The 24066-nt window shown below is 36.9% G+C and overlaps 1 pseudogene; it reads left to right on the forward strand.

The window, feature by feature from the left end:
• Nucleotides 1-13669: 13669 nt before the first annotated feature.
• Nucleotides 13670-18147, forward strand: LOC122916726 (annotated as a pseudogene).
• Nucleotides 18148-24066: the final 5919 nt, after the last annotated feature.

Below are 24066 nucleotides of genomic sequence, written 5' to 3' on the forward strand. Positions count from 1 at the left end.
TGTGGTGATGGCACCCAGGGATTGTTTTGTCTGTGTTTGCAAGACTGTGTGCAATCTGCCTTTTTAGGAAATACGGCACAGACTTTGGAACCAGAGAAGCCTGCCATTAAAGCCACACCTGCCACCCAGCAGCTGTTGACCACACGTGTGTTGGGTGAAGTCTGTTTCTTTGTTTGTTAAGAGGAGGATACTAATATCTACCATATAGTATTTTCTGTGAATATTAATTAAAGTAATAAAGTATTTTTTATTCAGAATTTCTTCCATGAAAATTTTTTGAATGAATTAAGGAAGTAATTAACTTTTGCACTTCATACTCTTCTCAAGGGTATAATCATGGCCCTTAGACACAGATGCAGATCTTACTCATAAGTGCTACAATGATACTCAGTTTCTTTCTACACTTTTCATGGCTTTAAATGTTCATTTCAATCCAAATGAATGTTATTTTTCAAAAAGAAATGATACTAACTTATTTCATTTGCTATTAGCATTGATCATGACAACAGCCATTCAACAAACCTTACTTAGAAAATGATCCCTTATAAACAAAAACAGAAGTATAACCAGCTATCCATCTTAATTAGTAGGCACATATACTATTTACAGACCTGCCACCTAATACTCTCCCACTGCCCTTTTATGCAGATGCATGTTAGCTTTCTAAATGCTGTCATCAATAATGCCAAATTATATAAAATTATCCATCCTCAGAGTATTCCTTCACTTTTCCTAGACTGACTTATTTTAGATCATAGCTGGCCATATGGTGACATTTTGTATATTTTCTACAAGTTACAACCATGGACTTTGTGTCAGGTAGACCAGGGATATCTATTTCTAGGGTTAGCATACATATGTGCCCATAGGTAAATCACTTATCCTGTCTAGATTTACATTCTCTGTCCATAAAAATAGCCTTCAAATGGTTATTCTAAGTATTTGTTTAATGTTGATAAGTCATTTAGCACAAGTCTTGTCACATTCTAAGTACTCACTTTAACTCTTTTAATATCACTGAAATTTAATTTAAAAAGTGTAATGCAAGGTGGTGAACACCAGGGATGGTGTCCTATTGTGAGTTCAGTGAATTGTGTAAGACGGGTGAATCACAGACCTGTACCCTTGAAACAAATAATACATAATATGTCAATAATAAATAAATAAATAAAAGGTATAATGCATACCTCTAATTGGGGGGCTATGACACTAAAAGCTCAGGAAATCCTGCCATTTGTGCCAGACCTGAAAGACATTATATTAAGTGAAATGAGTCAATTGTACAAAGATAGCTCCTCTATGATCACACTTCTTTGTGGAATCTAAAATAGACAAACCAAAAGAAACAGTACAATTGTGGCTCCCCAGGGCTTGGGCAAGGTGTGAAGGTGAGGGAGATAATGATCAGAAGGTACAGGGTTTCAGTAATCAGGAGAACTATTATACAGCAGAGTGTTGCATTGTATTGTATACTTAAAAGTTGCTCTACTCATGGACTTCCCTTAACAACCCACCTTAGCAGTGCCAATCTAAAGTGCTAACCATAGGAGTCAGTGTTTTGGCCGATTCTATGGCATACTCAGCATTCTCAAGGACTCTCATAGACTCCCACAGCATTATACTACCTCTTTGTCTTGTCTGCTGTTCCAGTTCCCAGGCTGGTAGCATTTCCTCTCTATCTGCTGAGTTTCACTGCATAGTTGTTCGTGTTTTTTTTTTTTTTTTCTCTTCTTTTATTGAAAAGAAATTTTCTTCCCAAGGATCTCTGCAAGATTTTCATGAATGCCAGCAGTTCCCTCAGTTACGAGATAATATCATCCCAGGTTCTCTCTGCCTTTCTTACCAGATGTTTGTGACAAGTATCAACACATTCTCCTTGGTTGTACATATAGTTTTCTCTATGTCAGCAAATAACCTTGACTCTATGTAACAAAAGAGACTGTAGACAGCTGATCCCCAAACAAAACTTTTTACCCCAAGAATCTGGGATGGGCATTGAGGGGACTGTATATGTATATTAATTAAAAATATATATATTATTCCCTGTCATATATACACCCATTCCTCTGTGGATGCTTTCCACTATCTGGTGATTACTTTATTCAGTTCTAGTGGATTCCATATCATTCCTCATGGAAGATCTAGTTCAGTTTCTCCTTCCTTTACAAGTCTTCAGTCTCCTCAAGTCCTCTCTTGCTTACTGACTGATGGAGAATAAGACTATATAATATGATAGTATAATTTAATTTGCACAAATTCTGACATGTGATTCCATGTATTTTTCAGGACTTTCTCTAGCCTCAGAGGAAACATGTTTTCTTTCAATTTATATCCTCACATGAATTAGTTCTCAGCCTTAGACGGAACAAAAAAGATGATTGAGAAAACAAATAGAGAATTAACAGGGTGAAGATGAAGAAGCTATTTTAAAGGATGAACAAAAGTTAGGCAGGTTGCCTTAGTTTTATTTTATTTTTTTTAAAGATTTATTTATTTATTTATTTGACAGACAGAGATCACAAGTAGTCAGAGAGGCAGGCAGAGAGGAGGAAGCAGGCTCCCCGCTGAGCAGAGAGCCTGATGCGGGGCTTGATCCCAGGACCCCAGGATCGTGACCAGAGTTGAAGGCAGAGGCTTTAACCCACTGAGCCACCCAGGCACCCCTTGCCTTAGTTTTAGACCAACCAAAAGCAGAACCTGAGACTAAGGCTTAAATGCAGGTAGTTTGTTTGAGAATTTATCCTAAGAAGCACATATAAGAACAGGAGTAAAATAAAGAAGATGGGAAAAACCAATATAAGCGTGTGTTATTGGGCTGGATACCAAGATGAGGGACTGGTGCTTGATTATGTGGAAATTTCTCAGGAACTTTTTACAATATTCTCAAAACCAACCACCTAGAGGGTGAAGGAGGAAACATTTATTTATATTTCCTATTGGTCAAGAATGGTATTTACCCAAGGAACAAAAAAATGCTAATTTAAAAGAATAATACATCTATCCCTATGTGTATAGCTGCATTATTTACAATAGCCAAGATATGGAAGCAACCCAAGCATCCAATAATTGACGAGTGGATACAAAAGATATAGTGTGTGTGTGTGTGTGTGTGTGTGTGTGTGTGATTATATAAATAATGGAATACTATTCGGCCCTAAAGAATGAAATCTTGCCATTTGCAATGACATGGATGGAGCTAGAGAGCATAATGCTAAGCACAGTATATCAGTCAGAAAAACAAATATGTTTCAATCATATGTGGGATTTAAGATACAAGACAAATGAGAAAAAAAAGAAAGAGAGACAAAACCAAGAAACAGACTCTTAAATATAGAGAACTGATGAGTACCAGAGGGGAGGATGTGAGAACATGTATTAAACAGGTGATGGGGAGTAATGAGTGCACTTGTCTTGATGAGAACTGGATGATATATGGAACTGTTGAATCACTCTATTTTACAACTCAAACTAACACTGTATGTTAACTAACTGGAATTGAAATAAAAATTTTTAAAGTGAAAAAAAAAAAAAAGGCTCCCACATGCATTGACTTCTCCTGTACCCATTCATCCCATTCATGACTATGAGGCAAATTTCCACTAGCATCTCACATGACAACATCAGAGAAATCCATGGCAGGATATGAAACATACACATACAGGCCCACACTTGTGTCAAATTCCTTGAAGCCACCACAAAACTACTGACACACAGTGTCTCAAGTCAGAAATGGGTGCTAGAGGGTTTGAAGAGACACATAAGAAATATATGATTCACAGATCAAGGGAAGAAAGGTAGCACAGACATAATAAAAAACCATACAGTGCTGTAAGCCAAGAATTTTTTTTTTTTTTTTAAAGCAATGCAGGAAGAATAGTCATCTAAAACCCGGTATGGTCAGACAAGAAACAGAGAAGTAGACGGGGCTTTCATGCCATGCTACGAAATCTGGAATTAATTCTACAACTAATGGGAAATAAATTGATGATTTAAAGGGATATAATCATCACAAATGTTTCCATCTGTAATAAAGCAGTTGGCAAGAATTGGGATAAAAAACAAAGTTGGAAAACAATAAATGGAATGACAGGAAGAAAAAAGTATTTGACAAGTTGGGATTTTTGCTTCAACAAATGATATGTCAAGTCAGTGGTTCTAAACTAGGAGCAATTTCACTTCACAAGGGACATTTAGCAATAACTAGAGATTCTTGTTTGTCACAAATGGGAGGACAGTACCATATAGGTAGAGTACAAGGAGGCTGCTGCATATTCAACACACAAAACAGCCTCCAATAACAAAGAATTGTCCAGCCCCCTGAGTCAATGGTACCAAAGTGGAGAAAACATAGACTGGATACTCTATTTTAGCTCAACCAGAGGATGTTAAGTATGCATATACATATACATAGCTTGATGGCATTGAAGAAATAACAAAGTAATAAGGAATTATTAGAGCAAGATCCAGGGGCAGATGGAAGACCAAAGAGAGTAAGGTTTTTATTATGATAGTGTTGACATAAATTTGGTGAGAACATATACCTTAACAATACTGAATTTTTCACCCCATGAACATAATACAACTCCAAATTATTAACACTTTTTGAAATCTGGTAGCAATTATTTGTCGTTTTCAGAGAGAAGTCTTTCATGTCTTTTTAAAAATATCTTCCTAAGTATCTTGGGCTTTATTCTGGTCTTATATTTTTTTCATCTTCCAATTGTTTGTTATTAACATGTAAATAATACTGACTTTTTGGGTTGATCTTACTAAATTTACTTATTAACTATAGAATTAAAAACCTTGTAAATTTAATTTTCTCCAGCAAATTTTTTTAATACTCTTATAACCAGATAACTGAAAGCACCCTGTAGCATCCTAAAATTACTCACTCTGATTGTCCAGTTGTTTTCAGACATTTTTAGTGGCAAAAACCTTTATTCAAATGAAATTTTAACTGGGAGCCCAAACAAATACAACAAATAAATCAGAGTTTCTCTGGCTGAACTTTGTGTGAGAGGAGGGAAGGAAAACCTGGAGTGCTTAGCCCAGCAACCTCCAATGTGTATTATGTGGGAATTTGTCAGAGCCCCCAGGGCTCCAGAGAACATAGCTAGGCAACCAGAGCAGGTTCTGGGGCCCTTGCATTAGAATAAGAATTCATACTCTAGGAAACAGTCAAATTTCTATATTTATTGAGTGAAAACTTTTTACTGAAAGACAATGTAACAAACAGAAAGAGAAGCATAATTGCATATGGGACTATTTTAAAAATGTAAGAAAACGCTTATAAGCAAAGTGAGGTAACTTCGGGCATAAGCAAAACTCAGAATGGGAATCAGAGATAGTCTGTTATCCCTGGAAAATCCAAATGTCAAATTAAAAGTATGGAAAAGCAAAGAAAATAAGAAGGGAACACACACACACACACACACCCCTTCACTAGAGAGACAGAACAGCAGAAGCTTTTGAGTCCAATGGTAAAAATTTGAATCCTTGTTCAACTTGATTATTACTGTGTGACCTTGGCCAACCTCCTTCAACTCTCCAACCCTGAACTGGTTTATCTATAAAATTAGCATTTCTGAAGTTATGGAAGTAAAGTACTTCCCATCAATAAGAGCTTAATTATGGTTTCTTAAAAAGTCTCCACCCCCACCCACCCAGTTAAGCACCTTCTCTATGAGGCTAGCTCTCCCAAAATTGTGCATGCATAAACTAAACAGTAACAGTGACCTTGTGCACATTTGATTCTTAGAAATTATAGCATAATAGCAAAAGCATTCATGCCATATTAAAAAATAAATTCCAGGTAAATTAAAAACCTAAATGTGAAAGGCAAAACCATAAAGCTTTTAGAATATGGAAGAATATATTAATATCTTTGGTATCTTAAAACACAAAAAGCAGTAGCCATGAAGAAAAAGATTAATAAGGTCAACTACATTAAAATTATGATCATAATTTTGTCTTCTTCAAAAGATACATTTTTAAAAAGCAAAGAACCATGGAATGGAAAAAGGTATCTGCAACACATAGCTGACAAAGGGATTTTTATCCAGATTATTTATGATAAAAAAGAAAACTCTAAAAAGTCAGACAACCAGAGAGTAAAACAGGTAAAAGACTTAAAAGAACACTTCATAAAAGAGGAAATCAAATTACTAATAGACATACATTAAAGGCACTAAACTTCTGAAGTCAGGAAAATGCAAAATAATATTTTACTTCATACTAATACATATTAACAAGCATATAGAGCTACTAGAGTTCTATACGGCTGGAAGGACTATAAATTGGTACCTCTTTGATAAAGCTCTTTGTTTACCTCTTTGGTAAACAATATATCATAATCTAGAAATGTTGAAGAGGTAGTCCCTTTAATTCAGAAATTTCACCCCTGTGTATAGTCTACAGAGATAAACATGCTTATTTGCAACAGGTACAAGAATGTTGAGAGCACAGTTGTTCGTAATTGTCAAACATTGGAAGCAATCCAAATGCACACAACTTTAGAATGGAAAACACACTGTGGATACATAAATAAAGCAGACCACATTAGTGTCTCTAAAAAATATCATTTTGAACAAAAGAGAGCAAGTAACAAAAGTTTATAGACATTGTGTTACCATAAAGTTCTAAAAAAAGATAAAATGAAACTCTGTTTCAAAATGTGATGAAACCCAACACCCAGCCCTTCACACCAAGAGAAAGGAAACTCCCCACTTCACCAGACTTCAGCTGGACTCACAAGTCGGGGTCTTTACAGGTTAGGAGCTGGCGCTCCCTGGGCAGAGAGCCTCCTTGCTTCCACCCAGTCCCACACCTGCGTGCACACACACACATGCGCACACATGTGTGCACAGTTAAAACACACTCATAGTACTCTTACCTCCACAGTCATGATACACGTGCACCCCTAAATGTGAAGAACAGGCATGCTCAGCTGCCCTCTGGTCCTGCAGGCGTCCACTCGTATGTAATACGAGGAATACTCCTATGTAATATGGTCGGCCACTGCCAGCACTGCACATACACACCCCTCCCACCAACCTGCACCAACAGGGAATTTTTCCAAACTTGTTCACCATTTAAAAAAAAAAAAAAAGTATACATGAGTAGGAAACTTATAAAGGAACTCCAGCAAATCATTTCAAATGAGTTAGGAGAGTAGCTGCTTCTGGGTAGAAATGAGGGAATCTGTGATTTGTGAGATTTATCAGTGAGGATCCCAAACAACTGTAACAGAGGAGACATGAGGGGCCCCCGGGGTGGCTCAGGCGTTAAGCGTCTGTCTTCGGCTCATGAACCAAGGATGCTGGGATCGAGCCCCGCATTGGGCTCCTTGCTTGGAGGGAGGCCCGCTTCTCCCTCTCCCTCTCCCCCTGCTTGTGTTCCCTGCCTCGCTGTGTCTCTGTCAGATAAATAAATAAAATCTTTTAAAAAATCTTTTTAAAAAGGGGGGGGGGAGGGAAATTATAAACCTGTAACTACAATTCTGAAAAACACCTTACGGCTGAGGGAGGTACACACGGAAGCACCAACGTGGAAGGGGTGTCCTCCCTCAAGGTTGGGGTTCATACCTTGTTAAGCAAGGGTGGCAGCGGTAGCCCACAGCAGGGCGAAGGTCACGGCCTTATTGAGGCGGAAGTGATTCAGTGAACCATCCCTCTGGGGTACAGACGGGTCAAGGTTGTGTGGTAGACACAGAGGGAGCTGCGACGTCACCCGGTTGGGAATCCTGTGTCAGCAACGTGGCCCAGAGCGAGAGGCCACACGGGCCAAAGACTGCACGCCCCGGAAGGGAAACCCCTTCCTCTTTCAAAGTCCCTCTAGCTCCCTCTACCGATAACGCTTAATATCACACGGGCACCAAAGGCGGCGGGGGTGGGGGGTGTGGAGGGGTTGCTTAAAGCTCTGTTATTGCGGAAGAGATTTGGGGGAAAAAAAAAAAAAGGTGGGTTTCAAGGCGAGAAGCAATCAACTGATAACTGGCACAGAGGAGATAGAGGGCCTTCTGTGATGCCAATAATGTTCTAATACTTCATGGCGGTGATCATTACACAGGTGTTCTCATTACAGCTATTGTTAAACTAAGTATTATGTATGTTTCTGTATGTTATATTTCATAATAAGATGTTGATTTTAAAAATAAAATAAGCATATATATCATTAGCATTTAGCTGACTTAAATTGTATTATATCTCCTGCTGTTAACTAACCACAAATTCTTTGTTAAGCTACCTAAGTATTCCTTATTCCTCATCTTGACTGCATTGTCCTTAAAATGGGGGTGGTAATACCTGTCCAGTTGTATGAAGCAATTCATATTTTCTAACAAAAGGAAAAGGGAAAAAACAAGGTAATATGTACAAAAGTGTTTTGAAGGTCATGTGAACATGTATAGTCAGAAGTAAGAATTATTAATTCGTCAATAATTTTGAAAACTCCAGTTTTTGCAAAGAAGAGTATATTACTCAGGGTTCCTTAGAAAAACAGAACCCATGAGATATATACGTAAAATAAGTGATTGACTCACATGATTATGGAGGCTGGAGATTCCCACAGTCTTCTTCAAGCTAATACCCATGAAAGCCAGTGGGGGTAATTCTAGTCCAAGTCTGAAGACCTGAGAATCAGCAGAACCAGTGGTGTTAAGTCCCAGTTCAAGGGCAGGAAAAGATCAATGTGTCCCCTCAACAGTCAGGCAAAGAGAATTCCCCCTTCCTCCACCTCTCTGTTCTCTTCATTCCCTCAACAGATTAGATGATGCCCATCTACATTGGTGTGGACAATCTACTTCACTCTGTTCACAAATTCAAGTGCTAATCACTTCCAGAAATACCATCGCAGACACATCTAGAAATATTTATCCAAATATCTGAGCACCTCATAACCCAGTCAAATTGACACATAAAATTAACCATCATAAGAAAAACATACTCATTTTAACAGTGATATTACTACCAAAAACGTCAAAAACTAAAAAGTATAATGCTGGTCTTCTCATGGAGAATCAAGAGCATGTTTACAATTATTTAAACAAAAAGTAAAATGTTTCTTCTCTTATTGTCAGAAAAACATGTTTTCCAAGCTGAAAGTGACCTAGAAATTATCTAGTCCAATCCTTCGTTTGTAAATATGAAAATATTGATGCCCAAAATGCTTGTGTTTTCAGTTGATGAATTCCAGAGCTGGAATTAGAATCCAATCTCCTAACATACAATTTATGTTCATCCCAGAATATTCATCCCAGAATATTACACTGAGGATCTTAACAAATCCCCTAAAGTTGCAGAAAATCTGTGAGTATGAAAAGAAGCAGCAGCTATGGTCTACTTCCTTCTCTACACATTAGATTTCTCCCCTTTTGAGTAGATGTGATGCTGAGATTTATTACCTAATAGTAGCCTCTACCCGAATGAGGGGAAGATGAGCCTGCCATAATGGAATAAAAAATGAAAAGTGCGATAAGATGTAATGGAATGCAATAGAATCTCTGCTCGGTGCCCAAAGAAACCTGTCATTGTTTGGGGACCTCAGCCAGCTGGGCTGTGCTCAGGTGGGCACACGTGAGATCAGGGCTGTATCGAGTGAACATGCTGTCATTTCAGTCTCTGAAATCCCACACATCTACGAGTTGATGTGAAGACTGATAGGAAACACGATGTTATTATGGTTCCTAATCTTGGTTAAAATCCACTTCAAGGAGGCCAATGCCAAGGGGACGCCTGGGTGGCTCAGTTGGTTAAGCAGCTGCCTTCGGCTCAGGTCATGATCCCAGCGTCCTGGGATCAAGTTCCGCATCGGGCTCCTTGCTCGGCAGGGAGCCTGCTTCTCCCTCTGCCTCTGCCTGCCTCTCTGTCTGCCTGTGCTCACTCTCTCTCTGACAAATAAATAAATAAAATCTTTAAAAAAAAAAAAATCCACTTCAAGGAAGAGAGTTGAAGCAAAGTTTGGCTCTGCCTTCTAATGACTTAGATATTTGAATTATAAGTTAGGAATCAATTCTACCCCAAAGTTCATTAATAGGTTACAAAGCACACTCACAGACAATAATTACTACAGTCTCCTTGCAGAGTGGGTGAAGGCTATTTGAGGAACTGGGGCAAAGAAGTGCTCCTTGCCTAAAATCAGAAACCCTAAGTCTTTGTGAAGTTTTGACCTGTGTAAGAGTTGAAACAGCTCTGACATCCTCCATTACCTGTGGAATGTAAAATGCGGCCATTCTGCAGCTGGATGACAGTGATAAAGTGCAGACTAATGGTTTTCACCCTCTGCACAGACCCTGATGTTCCTGGCCTTTTCAAAACAGGGAGGCTAATGTCTAACAAGTCATGTAAAAGTCATAGTGAATGAACCCTAAAGTAAATGCAACATAACATCCCTTTGCATTTCGGTTTTCCTTGAAATATCATCACTTTAAGTTCGGAGTCGAAGCCAAAAGGCAACGATTCTGGGTGAGTTTTGAAATGTGTGTTAACTTAACCAGAAAACAATCCGGCAAAAAGAAGGTTGAATCACTTGCCGTCACTTGACAGTTTTAGCACTCGCTTTTCGCTTTGGCAATCAAGGTACTGGAATTGGATTCAAGACACTTTCCCTGAAATTAGGATTCAATCATTTTTAGTCAAAAGCTAAAACGGCAATTTATGAAAATATAAATTAGTTTCATCATAGAAAATACTGGAAATGGAGGCTTTTTGAATACCTACCATATAGAGATGTTTTTGCATATATTATATGCAAAATGACTACATATAACCTGCTGAGTAGATATACTTCTATTTTTTCTCATTTTACTGACATAACAACTCAAGTTCAGAAACGTGAAAGAATTGTTCAAAGTCATGAATTCAGTAGGTGGCAGGTCATAATAAAACTGAAGCCTTGTTCATAGTTTTTTGTTTGTTTTCAATATATGACACAACATTAACCCTGTTAATCTCTACATTTAGAGCAGAACAAACTGCATCGTATATATGTTTGGTTGGTTAGTTTAACCTGTATGCATGTCCTTCTGTAATAGAAATCTGGGTTTCTATCACACTTCTAAGACGGGGGCGGCGGGGGTTTGGTATGGAGCCAGGATATCACAGAGGAGATATGAGAGAAGAGTGATTGAAAAATGGTAGACAAGATTAGTGAACCAGAATTTAGGTGATCTGGCTTCTGACGCACATTGCTGTAAGAGAATAAAATTAAGAGAAAAAGATTAGGACTTGAGAAAGAAAATAAAATGCTTCCTCAGCTCTGACCTAATCAGCCGAAGGGTTTTATAGTTGTGATTTGTGTCTCTCCACTTCCGCCTTTTAGAGATGTCTTAAATATTTAAAGACTTTGTGCATTCTCCTTTAAACAGAAACTTCCATAGAGAAAAGGCTATAGCTTTTTCCTTTATCCTTTTTCCTATATCCTTCCATAATTGTGAGTTATGGTTTGTGACCCATATTTTTTTTCCAACTTTATTGAGATAAGATTAACAAATAAAAAGCGTACATATTGAAGGTGAACAATGTGACATGTTAATATATGTGTACATTGAGAAATAATTACCACAATCAAGCTTATTAACATATTCATCACCCTGCTTAGTTACCTCTGTGTGTGTGTGTGTGTGTGTGTGTGCTAAGAACACTTAAAGATCTAGAAAGAGAAGATCTAAAAAGATCTAAGAAGAAGGATAAACCTTGAGGCTTCTACTCCTGACTGGCCATGAGATTCAACTAATTAAACAAAGAAGTAGAAGTGAGAACAAGACCTCAGAAGGTAATTGGTGTAATCTACACTTATGTACCAGCAGTGACCAACTCGTGATCAAATAGAGATCATATAGATTCAGAATGTAGCCTCCAATTTAATTTCAAGATGAGAGCTTTATGTATGTATGTATGTATGTATGAGAAATGCAAGCAGGGGCACTAGGGGCAGAGGGAGAGGGTGAGAGAGAATCTTAAGCAGGCTTAGCACAGAGCCCAAGGAGGGGCTTGACCTTGCCACCCTGAGATCATGACCTGAGCCAAAATCAAGAGTTAGACACTTAACTGACTGAACCACTAAGTCACCCCAGGATAAGAGCTTTCTAAAAAGCTACCTTTATCTTGCTACTTCTCTGAGATATAAAGCAAAATTATCTTCTCATTGGAATGATTTTGTATGATAAATAGGTAGTCTAATTTGTATAAATATACCCTGTCCCCTTGGGATTCAATAAAGTAAAATAGGATGAATGTGTTTTGTTACCTGTTAAATAGCACTCTTTGCTCGATGTTAGTCGTATTTTATTTTATTTTACTATTTGATGTTTTAAAATAAACATTTATCATCTTTTTAAAGATACATATTTTTTAAACTTGTTACTAAAGGTCAAAAAGTTAAACGTCACTAACTATATTTGTTTTCCATAAATTGGTTCTCATACCAAAAAAAAATGTTGACTAAGTTGATAAATGACTTAGTGGGTCATTTAGAAGGGTAGGACAATCCAAATCTGGCTAATAAACTATTCCAGTTTAGTGATGATAATAAATTAACGTTTCCTGGAAAGTTCCTACATCTTCATAACATTTTTATAATGTTTCCTAACTTTTGGTCAATGCTATTCTTCTTTAGAATTATAAATACTGGTATGAAGGAAAAGCTTCTTGTTCTATCATAATACAAAATATATATATTCCAAGGTGGTTTTGTTTCACAGACGAATGTTTGCATTGTTCTCTTTAGTTAGTTTAGTTTACTTTTGTTTGTTTCCAACTGAAGAGAAGGAAAATATATAGATGTTATTCAAAAAAAGCACAGGGAGGGAAAAAAAACCCAGAGAGATGGTAAGAAGAGCCCGTCAGTGGAGGTATGAGACGTCCCAGTGAATCACCGGCCACAGACACAGCCTAGCAGATTTTCTTGGGCTTTGACAGGAACAGACAGAGTATTAGTGAAAAGGATCATACAGGTACACTCAGGGTTGTTGATACCTCTTCAAGAAATAAAAATCAACTTGTTCTTTCTTTCCTCAGTTAATCATTTTCAGTTTGAGTTATAGGTTTCCCAACACAAGTCCACTGAGAACCCGTTTCTACAGGTTATTTTCTAGGGTGAGAAGGATTTTGAATCCATCCCTCTCAGGTAGAAAATTTGTCTTCCAAAGCACAGGACAAAACTATATCACAAAATGTCATGATAGAAACACTTAATTGGAAAAAAATTATCTCTCAATAGACTCTTTATAATTCTCCTATTGTTGAGTCCTTACTCTGTGCTAAGTGCCTTGTTTTTATTATTTCATTTAATATTGTAAACATACTAAAACATATAAAATATGTGCTGTTATTATAATTATCTTGGAATTATAGAAGAGGAAGCCAATATATAGAAAATTTAGGTTACTTGTTCAACACGAAATAGCTACTAAGTGTAACTTTTTTTTATCTTTTGTTAAGATCTTCAGTGTCATATCCTGAGATGAACATAAATTGTATGTTAGGAGATTAGATTCCAATTCCAGCTCTGGAATTCATTAACTGAAAACATGAGCATTTGGGGCATCAGTACTTTCATATTTACAAACGAAGGATTGGACTAGATAATTTCTAGGTCACTTTCAGTTTGGAAAACGTGTGTTTCAGACAATAAGAGAAGAAACATTTTGCTTTTTGTGTAAATAATTGTAAACATGCTCTTGATTCTTAATGAGAAGACCAGCATTAGACTAATTTTAGTTCTTGGCCTTTTTGGTAGTAATATCACTGTTAAAATGAGTATGTGTTTCTTATGATGGCTTATTTTATGTGTCAATTTGGCTGGATTATGTGGTGCTCAGATATTTGGATAAACATTTTTAGATGTCTGTGATGGTATTTCTGGAAGTGATTAGCACTAGAATTTGTGAACAGAGTGAAGTAGATTGTCCTCACCAATGTAGATGGACATCATCTAATCTGTTGAGGGAATGAAGAGAACAAAGAGTTAGAACGTGAACCCCAGCCTACTTGATTCCTACAATTACACCCTTTTTTACTACTGCTCAAGCAGTGAATTTCAGTACAAGAAAATAGTCTGGACCATATTTGACAGTTAGTTCATGTATTAGAACCATAGTACAGGTATCTTTATTAATCAGTACTATCAAAGAAATTATAGTGATTACTATGTGGAATTCTTAGGAAATGATGTCTATATAATTGTATAAAGTTCAGTCATTTTCAGAGAAGCAAGTGATTTCTTTTTTTTTTTTTTTTTAAGATTCTATTTTTAAGCAATCTCTACAGAAATATCTGTTCCTGCCCTGCATGTCTCTTCCTCCATCCCTGAGTTGCCTTAGACCCCTATGGAAGGGGCACCTGGGTGGCTCAGTGGGTTAAAGCCTCTGCCTTTGGCTCAGGTCATGATCCCAGGTTCCTGGGATCGATTCCCACCCACATCGGGCTCTCTGCTCAGCAGGCAGCCTGCCTCCTCCTCTCTCCCTGCCTGCCTCTCTGCCTACTTGTAATCTCTGTCTGTCAAATAAATAAATAAAATCTTTAAAAAAAAAATAAAAAGATCCCCAGGGTACTAGAATCAGACATTTCCCATATCTGCAAACATCCCACAGACATCCTGAAAATTCCAGATTATCTGTTATTTTCTCAGTATGTATTAACAATAAATAGCAGATGAAGAGTCATGTAAATCTCTATTTCTGATCAACTTTCAAATATCAGGGAAATAATAAATATGTGCCTTTATTGAAAATATTACAAACACATACCGGTATTAAGACATGCCAATTAATCTTTATTTAGATTTTTCTAAGCGGCCTAGATAAATAGTATGGGCAGACATGTTATTTTGAAATTTTAAATGATTTTAAAGGGCTCAGACTTGAATAGTGCACCATCCAACTGTTCCACCTGTGGCCTTCTATTGTGTATTGTCTAAATTTATGTGACTAGATTGTATGTTCAATGTAATAGATTTGTGGATACACCACCAAAAGGAAAACCCTATTTTTTCAAATTTTTGTCAATTGTATTAAGGTATAATTTACAAGAAATAAAGCATATCCATTCCAAACATACAATTCAATGAATTTTGACAAATACCTGGTCTTGGGTAACTACCTCCACAATCTAGAAATGGAACACAAACACAATCCTGAGAAGTTCTTAGAGCCCCTCCGCAAGTTAGTGTATTGCCCTCACCTCCAGCCCGGGATCCTACTTCTCTGCTTCTCTCATTGTAGCTAGGACTTTCATGGAAATGGAATCATACAGTATGTACTTTTTTCACCCCAATTTTTTCAAGAGACAATCACACTGATGCGGAGATCAGCGGTTTCAGATTTCACACACCCACTCCCACCCTTGCTGCAATGTATAACATATAGAAGGTTCCCACACTGGGTGCAATCAGACTTTCTAAAAGTTCTGTCAGTTTTGCTTTACATTGCCCTGACAATGAGGTTAATCATCTTCTAATTTATTTGCTAGCCATTTGTACGTGTTCTGTTGTGAAATGCTTTTTCATGTGCTTTGCCCCTTGTTTTCTCTTAGTTGCTGATGCTTTACATACTAATTTTATAAGTGTTTGTTAACTCATCTTGATAAAATTTCCTTTTGACTCCGTTTGTTGCTGATGATGTTTTCCCAGTTGTAACTCATGTTTTCACTTAGGATTATTTTTTGACGAACCAAGTTTTTAAGTTTTTATATTGTCAAATATTGTTAACGTTTTTGTGCCTGAAAATATGTTCACCAATATGTTCTACTGAGACATTCACAGGTTTTTTAAATATTAAAATCCTTAATCTATCTGGTGATGATTTTATTTTTCTGGGTAACCAATCATCCAGTTTCATTTACTGAATTCTCTCACCTTTCCTTACTGTTGAGAGAGGCCACCTCTGATGTACCTAAATTCCAGTGGATACCTGAGTCTAGTTCTTAGTTCTCTGTTCCATCCCATGGGCCAATTTTCTACCCCTGTGCCAGTTACATACTGTCTTTATTATTATGACTTCTAAAAAGTCCCATAATTAATATGCCCAAGCATATGATAAATTATATATTTTCAAAATCAAATATGAAGCAAGTCAAAATGAATGAATTGTAGCTAAATATAATAATAAGTAAGAACATTAACAATATATTATTCTGTAGGAGGAAGAGCCCTAAATTATTACATGTAGCATCATATACTTTTTAATAAAGTTAAAAACTGAAAAATATGCCTTTTTATGGGCAAATAAGACAATTAAAAGAAATTTACAAAAAGAAAATGTGTAAGACTGCTCTTCTTCAGGCTTATATTAGAAAATCTGCAAATACAATTCACCACATTATGGTATTAAAAGAGAAAAACAATATGACTCTTTCAAATAGGTTCAGGAAAAACATTAGATAAAATTCAAACTAAATTCCTAATTTAAAAAAACAACTCTTGGACTCCTGGGTGGCTCAGTGGGTTGGGCCTCTGCCTTCTGCTAGGGTCATGATCCCAGGGTCCTGGGATCAAGTTCCTCATCCGGCTCTATGCTCAGCAGAGAGCCTGCTTCCCCCTCTCTCTCCGCCTGCCTCTCTGCCTACCGCGCGTTCTCCGCCCGAAGAGAAGCACGACACACTGATGTTAAGAGCTCTTTATTTCAGCGTACCTTCTTCTACACTCTCCGGAGGAAATCCCCCGCCTTCAGCGAGCGCCCTAGTAATAAAGGCTGTGCGAACCAATCAGGGAGAGGTACATGTGAAAAGCGCGTGGACAGTATATTGAAGCATATGGGGGCATGCAGGGATCATGCAGTGATCACACTCTTTTCAAGCCAATGAGAGCAACTTCCTTAATGGACGACACTTGTTTGTCTCCTAAACCGCTCGTATTGGCATGTCGCCAGCCGCCATCTTGGCTTATACTTCCGTTAGGGTCCCGGGCACCCCGACATCTGCCTACTTGTGATTGATCTCTCTCTCTCTCTGTCAAATAAATAAATAAATAATCTTTTAAAATAAAAAATAGGCTCCGTAGCTCAGGGGTTAGAGCACTGGTCTCGTAAAATAAAAAATAACTCTTAGTTATTCAGAAATAGATGAGGACACCATTAATCTGATAAAAATATCTTTTGAAAACAAAAAGGCAGAAATTCCTGAGACCCATCGTCTTCTACCAACGACTTCAGACACAAAAAGGGAAAGTTAAGCTGGAACAGAAGCAAAACTGACCAAGCAGGCTAAACAATATGAAGACATGGCAGCCTGCATCCTGTCCGTAACCAAATAAGGAGCTGAATTATCTCCAATGAGGAAGGCATCTTTTTCTCGGTTACTTGTGAAAAATGTTGTAAAAAGCCATAGGTCATTTTAGAGAGTCATCTCAAGTACCAAGCTAAAGATAGGAGATGCTAAGGGGGGGGGTATTATTCATGATTACAGAGAGAAAACTGTGACAAAGCTTAGAATACATCTACAATGATATACTATCACTTCTGGAGAAGTTCTTGATCACGCTGCTCCGCAAGCAGAGAGCAAAATCTTCTCTTTGTAAGTGAAAGTTGAGTCTTACTGTTACGTGTCTGGGGTTGCTTCTGGTGCTGAGAGGAAAGGGATTGTGGATCAGTCACCACAAGTATACCAACAAGTTGTGGTTTTTTTTTTTTTGTTTGTTTGGTTTGGTTTTTTGTTTTTTTTTTTTTTAGATTTTATTTATTTATTTGTCAGAGAGAGAGAACACAAGGAGGTAGAGCGGCAGGCAGAGGCAGAGAGAGAAGCAGGCTCCCCACTGAGCAAGGAGCCTGATGTGGGACTCGATCCCAGGACTCTGGGATCATGACCTGAGCTGAAGGCAGTGGCTTAACCCACTGAGCCACCCAGGCGTCCCCATACCAACAAGTTTGAAGTTAGCAGAAACGAAGAGCCAATGGACACATCCTATCAGACTGGGTCTCATCCTCAACTTTTCTGTACTCTACTATGAGGTCTGAACTCCTCTGAGCAGGCCTGCTGTCTTGCATAGACAGCTTTTGAGGGGACCATTGCTAAACTTGATACACTGAGTGAAGAATCATACAAAGTCAGCAGGCTAATAATGCAACGACTGAGAGGCAACTTGACCTTGGAGCAAAGAAACAAAGCTGAAGGAGGGGAAAATTCACTAGCCTTTCAAATTTTGTCTGCCTCATTCTAAAAATTTACAGAGAGTAGACCGTTTGGTCTGACCAAACTATCCCAAATAGGTTTTTGTTTGTGATTGTGATAGGTTTTTGTTATTTCTGTTTGAAATTTTATTTTCCTTTTCTGACTTTTATGTTTAATATTAGAGGAGTAAAGCTGATTAACATGTAGAGAGTTGTCTTTCTTTTTTGACGTGCCTACATTTATTTATTTATTTATTTATGGTTAATTAAGTTTTTATTTTAGTTCCATTATAGTTAACAGAGTGTTATATTAGTTTCAGGTGTACCATCTACCGATTCAACACTTCCATACATCATCCTGTGCTCAACAGAACAAGAGCACTCCTTGGGAGCTGTCTGCTTTTGAGGAGCTCCATATAGGAATATGGAACTTTTATACAACTTATGTTTGACACAGTACTGTGGGTACGGGTATACTGTGACTATATCTCAGTGGCTATCACATGTTAAGTGAAGTGTATTTGTGGAATATACAATCTCAGTGTGCACACTTTGAGTATAGCTGATGCGCAATATTACATCTGTGTCAGGTATACGACATACTGATTGGACAACTCTAGACGTTATTCTGTGTTCACCACAACTGGATCTTCTGTCACCATACAACTTTATCACAATACCACTGACTATATTCTCCCTGCTGTACCTTTTTTCAGTGGCCACACTTTTGACTACAGCTACAGAAATGTTTTCTTTACAGAAAATTATGACCCACTTGGCTCTGGGAAAGGGCAGAAATGGTTCATATTTTATACTTTGTAAAGTTACCTGTCGTGTACTTCGATTATTTTTGCTGTGCTTATTTGTATCTAAATATCTTAGGCAACCTGAGAACAAATCTGCAAGAAAAGATGCTGTAAAATGAAATTTCCTAATATTTATTATTTCACATACATCAATCACTAGTAAAACAAAAAAAATGTGTTTAACTTATTTTAGGGTTTTTCATTTTTGTGCTGTACATGCATGACTGTAAAGATAGTTAGAGAAATAATTTAAGATGATGGACAGGTTTGTTTAATTTTTCATGAAACTTTCAATGACAACTCAAGCATAATTGTGAGGAACATGTAGATTAAGATGATGCAAGTGGAATAAAAGTTTTATGACTGGACTTTAAAAAGGGAAAGGATGGTGTACTGTCATCCCTTTATTCACTTTTACTTTATATAGTAGTCTGTGTAATATAAATGAATAATTAGAGATATAGGGATAAAAAAGGAGAATAACACTCTGTTTCTTAACAGATGGTGTTACTGTTACACAGAAAACTCAAATAATCTACAATTATTAGAAGGCAGGAAAGTTTTGTCAAGATAAGTTGATGATGTACAAGCCAATTGCATTTCCATATACCTTTAACAAATAAGTGGGATATAAAATTAAGGCTTTTTACAATAGTATTAAAAAATATCTAATACCTTAGAGATATTTTTAGAAAAGCCAGGCAGCCATTTTACTGTGAAAAATATACAGATTTGTTAAGAAATATCAAAGAAGAGGTTACAAAAATCAAAAGTTATACCATATTCACTATAGAAAGACAAATCTGTAAGATTCAATGCAACTTCAATAAAAATTTGGTTGTTTGGTTGTTTGTTTTTTCAGAGAACTTGATAATATTTATTCCAACATTTAGTTTGGAAAAGCAATGTGCCAAGAATAACCTGAGCACTCATGTTCCGCAGGGAGATGTACCACTTCGTAAGGAAAAAATGATCTGGCTAGCAGGGCCAGATCGTAGTGTGTATAAAGCCTTATGAATAAGTTCAAGGGATCTCAGAGATGGATGCACCCTAGGCTGAAGATGCTGAAACAACAGAGTCCCCACAAAAAAAATTTCAGTTCGAGGCTTTACCCTCACTACCCAGGAGGAGCAGCCTTAGGAAGAATTATTCTTAGGTTGTAATTCACCAGCCATGGGGATTTAGTTGGGGGGAAATGGGAAAGGAACTTTCTGATGCTAATTAATCTCTACCTGTTTTTCTCAGCTCTTTGTTTACTCCTCAAGATGTCTAAAGCAGCAAATCTGTCACCAGGTGAGGGAGTGGGCATTGATTGTCTCAAGACAACTAATGGGAGAAGCACCAGCAGAATTCTAAGGACCCTTTCCTTATTTTATCTTATCCATGTTTCCTTCCCTTCCCAGAATTTGAAAGACAAATGGGCTACAGCTGATGGACATTTAAGAGATTCCTAATGCAGGAGGAATTAAGATTTTTCACTCTGTCTCTAATGGCAAATGACACAGAGTGTAATACAGAAAACTGTGGGGACTTTCTGGAGTAGGAACAATTCCCAATAAATTGTTTGCAACTTGCCTATTTCTCCTCAATCAAGGCTTATCAGAATACAAGAAAAAGAAAGTTTGGGAGTGATGGATTTTTTCTAAGATTTTATTTATTTGAGAGTGAGAGAGACAGAGAGAGAGTACAAGTGGGAGAAGGTAGGGCAGAGGGAGAGAGAGAAGCAGACTCCGCACTGAGCTGGGAAACAGACATAGGGTTCGATCCCAGGGCGATGGGATCATGACCTGAGCTGAAGGCAGCTGCCCAACCAACTGAGTCACCCAGGCACCCCAAAAATAAAGTTTTTAAAGAGATAATCTTGACCCAACTGTATTCCTAAAAAGTAAGTCACATGCAAACTCAGTTGTTTAATTATTTTTAGTGTGATCAGGTCATAGTCTACACACAAAAATTCGGACATCAGAAAAATTGTTTATCTTCACTACCTGTTTCGTGTTTAGTCTGGAGCTCCCATTCGCATTTGGTATTGAAGAAGAAAACTTAAATTTTCATTCAAGGTAACTTAACTTCTTCCCAGTTTGAAACGCATCACAGTTGTATTTAAACATGTTTTCACTTTAATCCACTCACAGTGAGAAATACTTTTTTTTTCTTATTATGCTACAGTACAACAGAAGTGTAACTATGTGTGTGGGTGCATATATAGATAGATATAGATGCAGATATAATATAGATATATATGGATATAGATGTATTCAGAGATAGAGACATTTAGATATTGATACTAAAATTGAACCTAGATTTCACCAAAAAATACCTACCACTATGGGGGATAGACTTCCATTTTTCTATTTTACGCTATTTTAACCACAAACTGATTTCAAGATACACCAATACATTATGACCAGCGTTTAAAAGACACCGATATAAAAACTCTGATCTATAGCAACTTGTTTTAGTGTAAATTAACTCTAGATTTCTATCTCCCTTTTTCTCATCTTTTTTTTCCTCCTGAAATAAATTCAGACTTGCAAGATGTAGAAACAGGGACAGGTTGAGTGTTGAGTCTTGGTACAGTGTTACCAGGCTATACCTGAGAAGCAAGATATTACTCCCAAACTTATAAGGTTATTTCTACCCTTCTTCCTCAAAATTTAACTTCAAAGAAGGGTAAGAGATCAATTAGCTAAGATATTTAGTCTAACCACTTGACTCTCTCTCTTTCATTCTCTCCTCCAATTTCTTCTCCCGACACAAAAAGAGCATTCTATTTCCCCTTTATATCCAGCAGAAATTGCCCTTAAGTCTAATCCTTTATCCTATCTTAGTAGTATTTGGTCTTCCCAATGCTGAAGCAACAAGTCCTAAGATTCAAAGACCAGTCATTGTGGCAGAGAAAAAATATTGTTGAGGGGAAAATCTTATAATATTTCAAAAATTTATCCCACTATCAAGGAAGTACATTTCTTATGATACATTTCATAGCAGCTTATGATATGCTCTGCACAGAAAACTCATTAAAATCAGGAAAATCCAACACCTTCATTTTCTTAGAGTTAATTAGGAGCCTCAGAGGGAGTGATTTTCCTAAGATTGCTTCATTGATTCTATATTGTCTATCCACCCCTTTATTGAATTCCAAATTACTAAGAGGAGTGTCCAGATATGTCCCTGGGACAGAGACAAAACAATAAGACAGATAAAAGAAAATATAAATACAAACAGTCTCCCCTCTCCATAAGCTCCTTGTCTCTTTTGCTTTTCCCTCTCTACAAGTGACCTTTGGCCCTCAACCTCTGACAACATTTCCCACCAGATTGCCTTCAAGGGCTTCACACAGTGTTAATTTTGTCTTGTAATATCATTTCCTCAAACTAGAATACTTTTGTCACACGCTGTATTCTAAAATTTCACATTAACATCCAGGCCCTGCTCAAAATTAAAAGCAGTACAAAAGTATTTACTGAAGCAGAGATTTTTGCATTTGTTTTCTAATTGTACTCACTTTTCTAACATGATACATTAGCACAACAGATTCAGCATAGCCAATTCAAATAAAATGAGAAGTTTCATTATATATTTAATCATATTAATTAAATTGATACTGCCCCGATTAAAATAAAATTGTTCTTGAAATATGAGAAATTTCATTTAGAAAACAAATATATCTGATTTTGAGATCATAGAAAGTACTCCAAATGCTTATAAATTGTTTTTTTAATTAATATATCTATAAACAAGAAATTAAGTGGATCTGATTTTACAACAATTACACTAATGAACAAAGCATCTCTACCCTCTTAAACATCCACATGTTTAGGAAATAATTGTTTTGTGAAGGGCTGTGTAGTAATGAAAGAATTAGAGAGCACATTAAACATGGTGCCTTATAAGCATACATTTTAATTTCTCTTTTTTTCACTTTGCCACGTTAATATGATAATCACCAGAAGCAGTCACATAAAAAAGCACAGTCTAATAACCAAAGTCAAATCAGGCTAAATCAATCAAATATATCCATAATTTGTTTTTTTTAAAAAACCTAATTTATGCTGTCTCGTATTTAAAAACATCAGTTAAAAACACCTGCCCAGTTCTTTTTCACCTTTTGCCCTTCTCTTTCCATCATTAGAAATCAAGACCAGTCACCATAATTTTGTGATTGCTCTTCTGAAAGTTGCAGGGGATAAAAGCATTTGACCTACATTTTCCTTTAGGCTCTTCCTTCTGTAACCTGAAAGAAAAAAATCAGAGTTCACAGTGAGAACAATACTCTTTCCTGCACCACCTACATCTTTATTCTCAGGTTTCTGTAATCAACTGTGACAGCATTTGAAGACACTAATCAGTCAGACTCAGATTATTGATCCCAGAAAAAGAGTGCATGAATGACTTCTTTCCCATATCTTCATATCTGTGGGTAGCTCCAAATAGAAAACTCAGTAACATCAATGACTCAAAACCTCCTACAAATCGATGTGCTAAGTCATAATACATAAAAAAATAAAAGGTATAATGGATTTGTGTGATACTATTAACATTTATGTTTGGTTTTGAGAGAGGTTCTGGTTCAAAGGATACTGTGTATACCTGCTCTTTCAAGGAGATCGGGGGGATTTGACTACAAACACTCCCATGTCCTTTTCTGGTCACATCCTTTAATATGTCATAGCTTGAGCCTTAGGAGAACCAGTCTTTACAAAGACAATAGGAATTCATGTTTGATTAAGTACACCAAGATTATGCACCCAGATCAGTATAGGATATAAAGAATTTAGATAATGAGGTTTTGTTGCTTCCATATAAGTGTCCTAATGAGAGTCTCATTTACACCCTCTTGATGCTAAAAGCCCAGTTTAACTTCAAACATCACATCCCCAGGAGCAATTAACAATATGTTATCCTCATGTCTTATCTATCTGTGTAACCCCAGCTGCCAATATAATGCTTGCCACACAGAAATGACATTAAAATACAGGCTGAATGAACAAAACAGAGGTTGTGTCACATGCTTTTGAATTTTGTAGAGTTAAAAATCACAAATACTTTTGTTTTACAAAATGCCATCCAATCAATGAAATTGTATTTATAAAACTCAATGTAAAAATTTCTTAACTCCTATATCCTCCATAAGGGCAGAATGGGTTGGGACTGTTAAGA

The sequence above is a fragment of the Neovison vison genome, chromosome 9 (assembly GCF_020171115.1).
Source record: "Neovison vison isolate M4711 chromosome 9, ASM_NN_V1, whole genome shotgun sequence".
NCBI lineage: Eukaryota > Metazoa > Chordata > Mammalia > Carnivora > Mustelidae > Neogale > Neogale vison.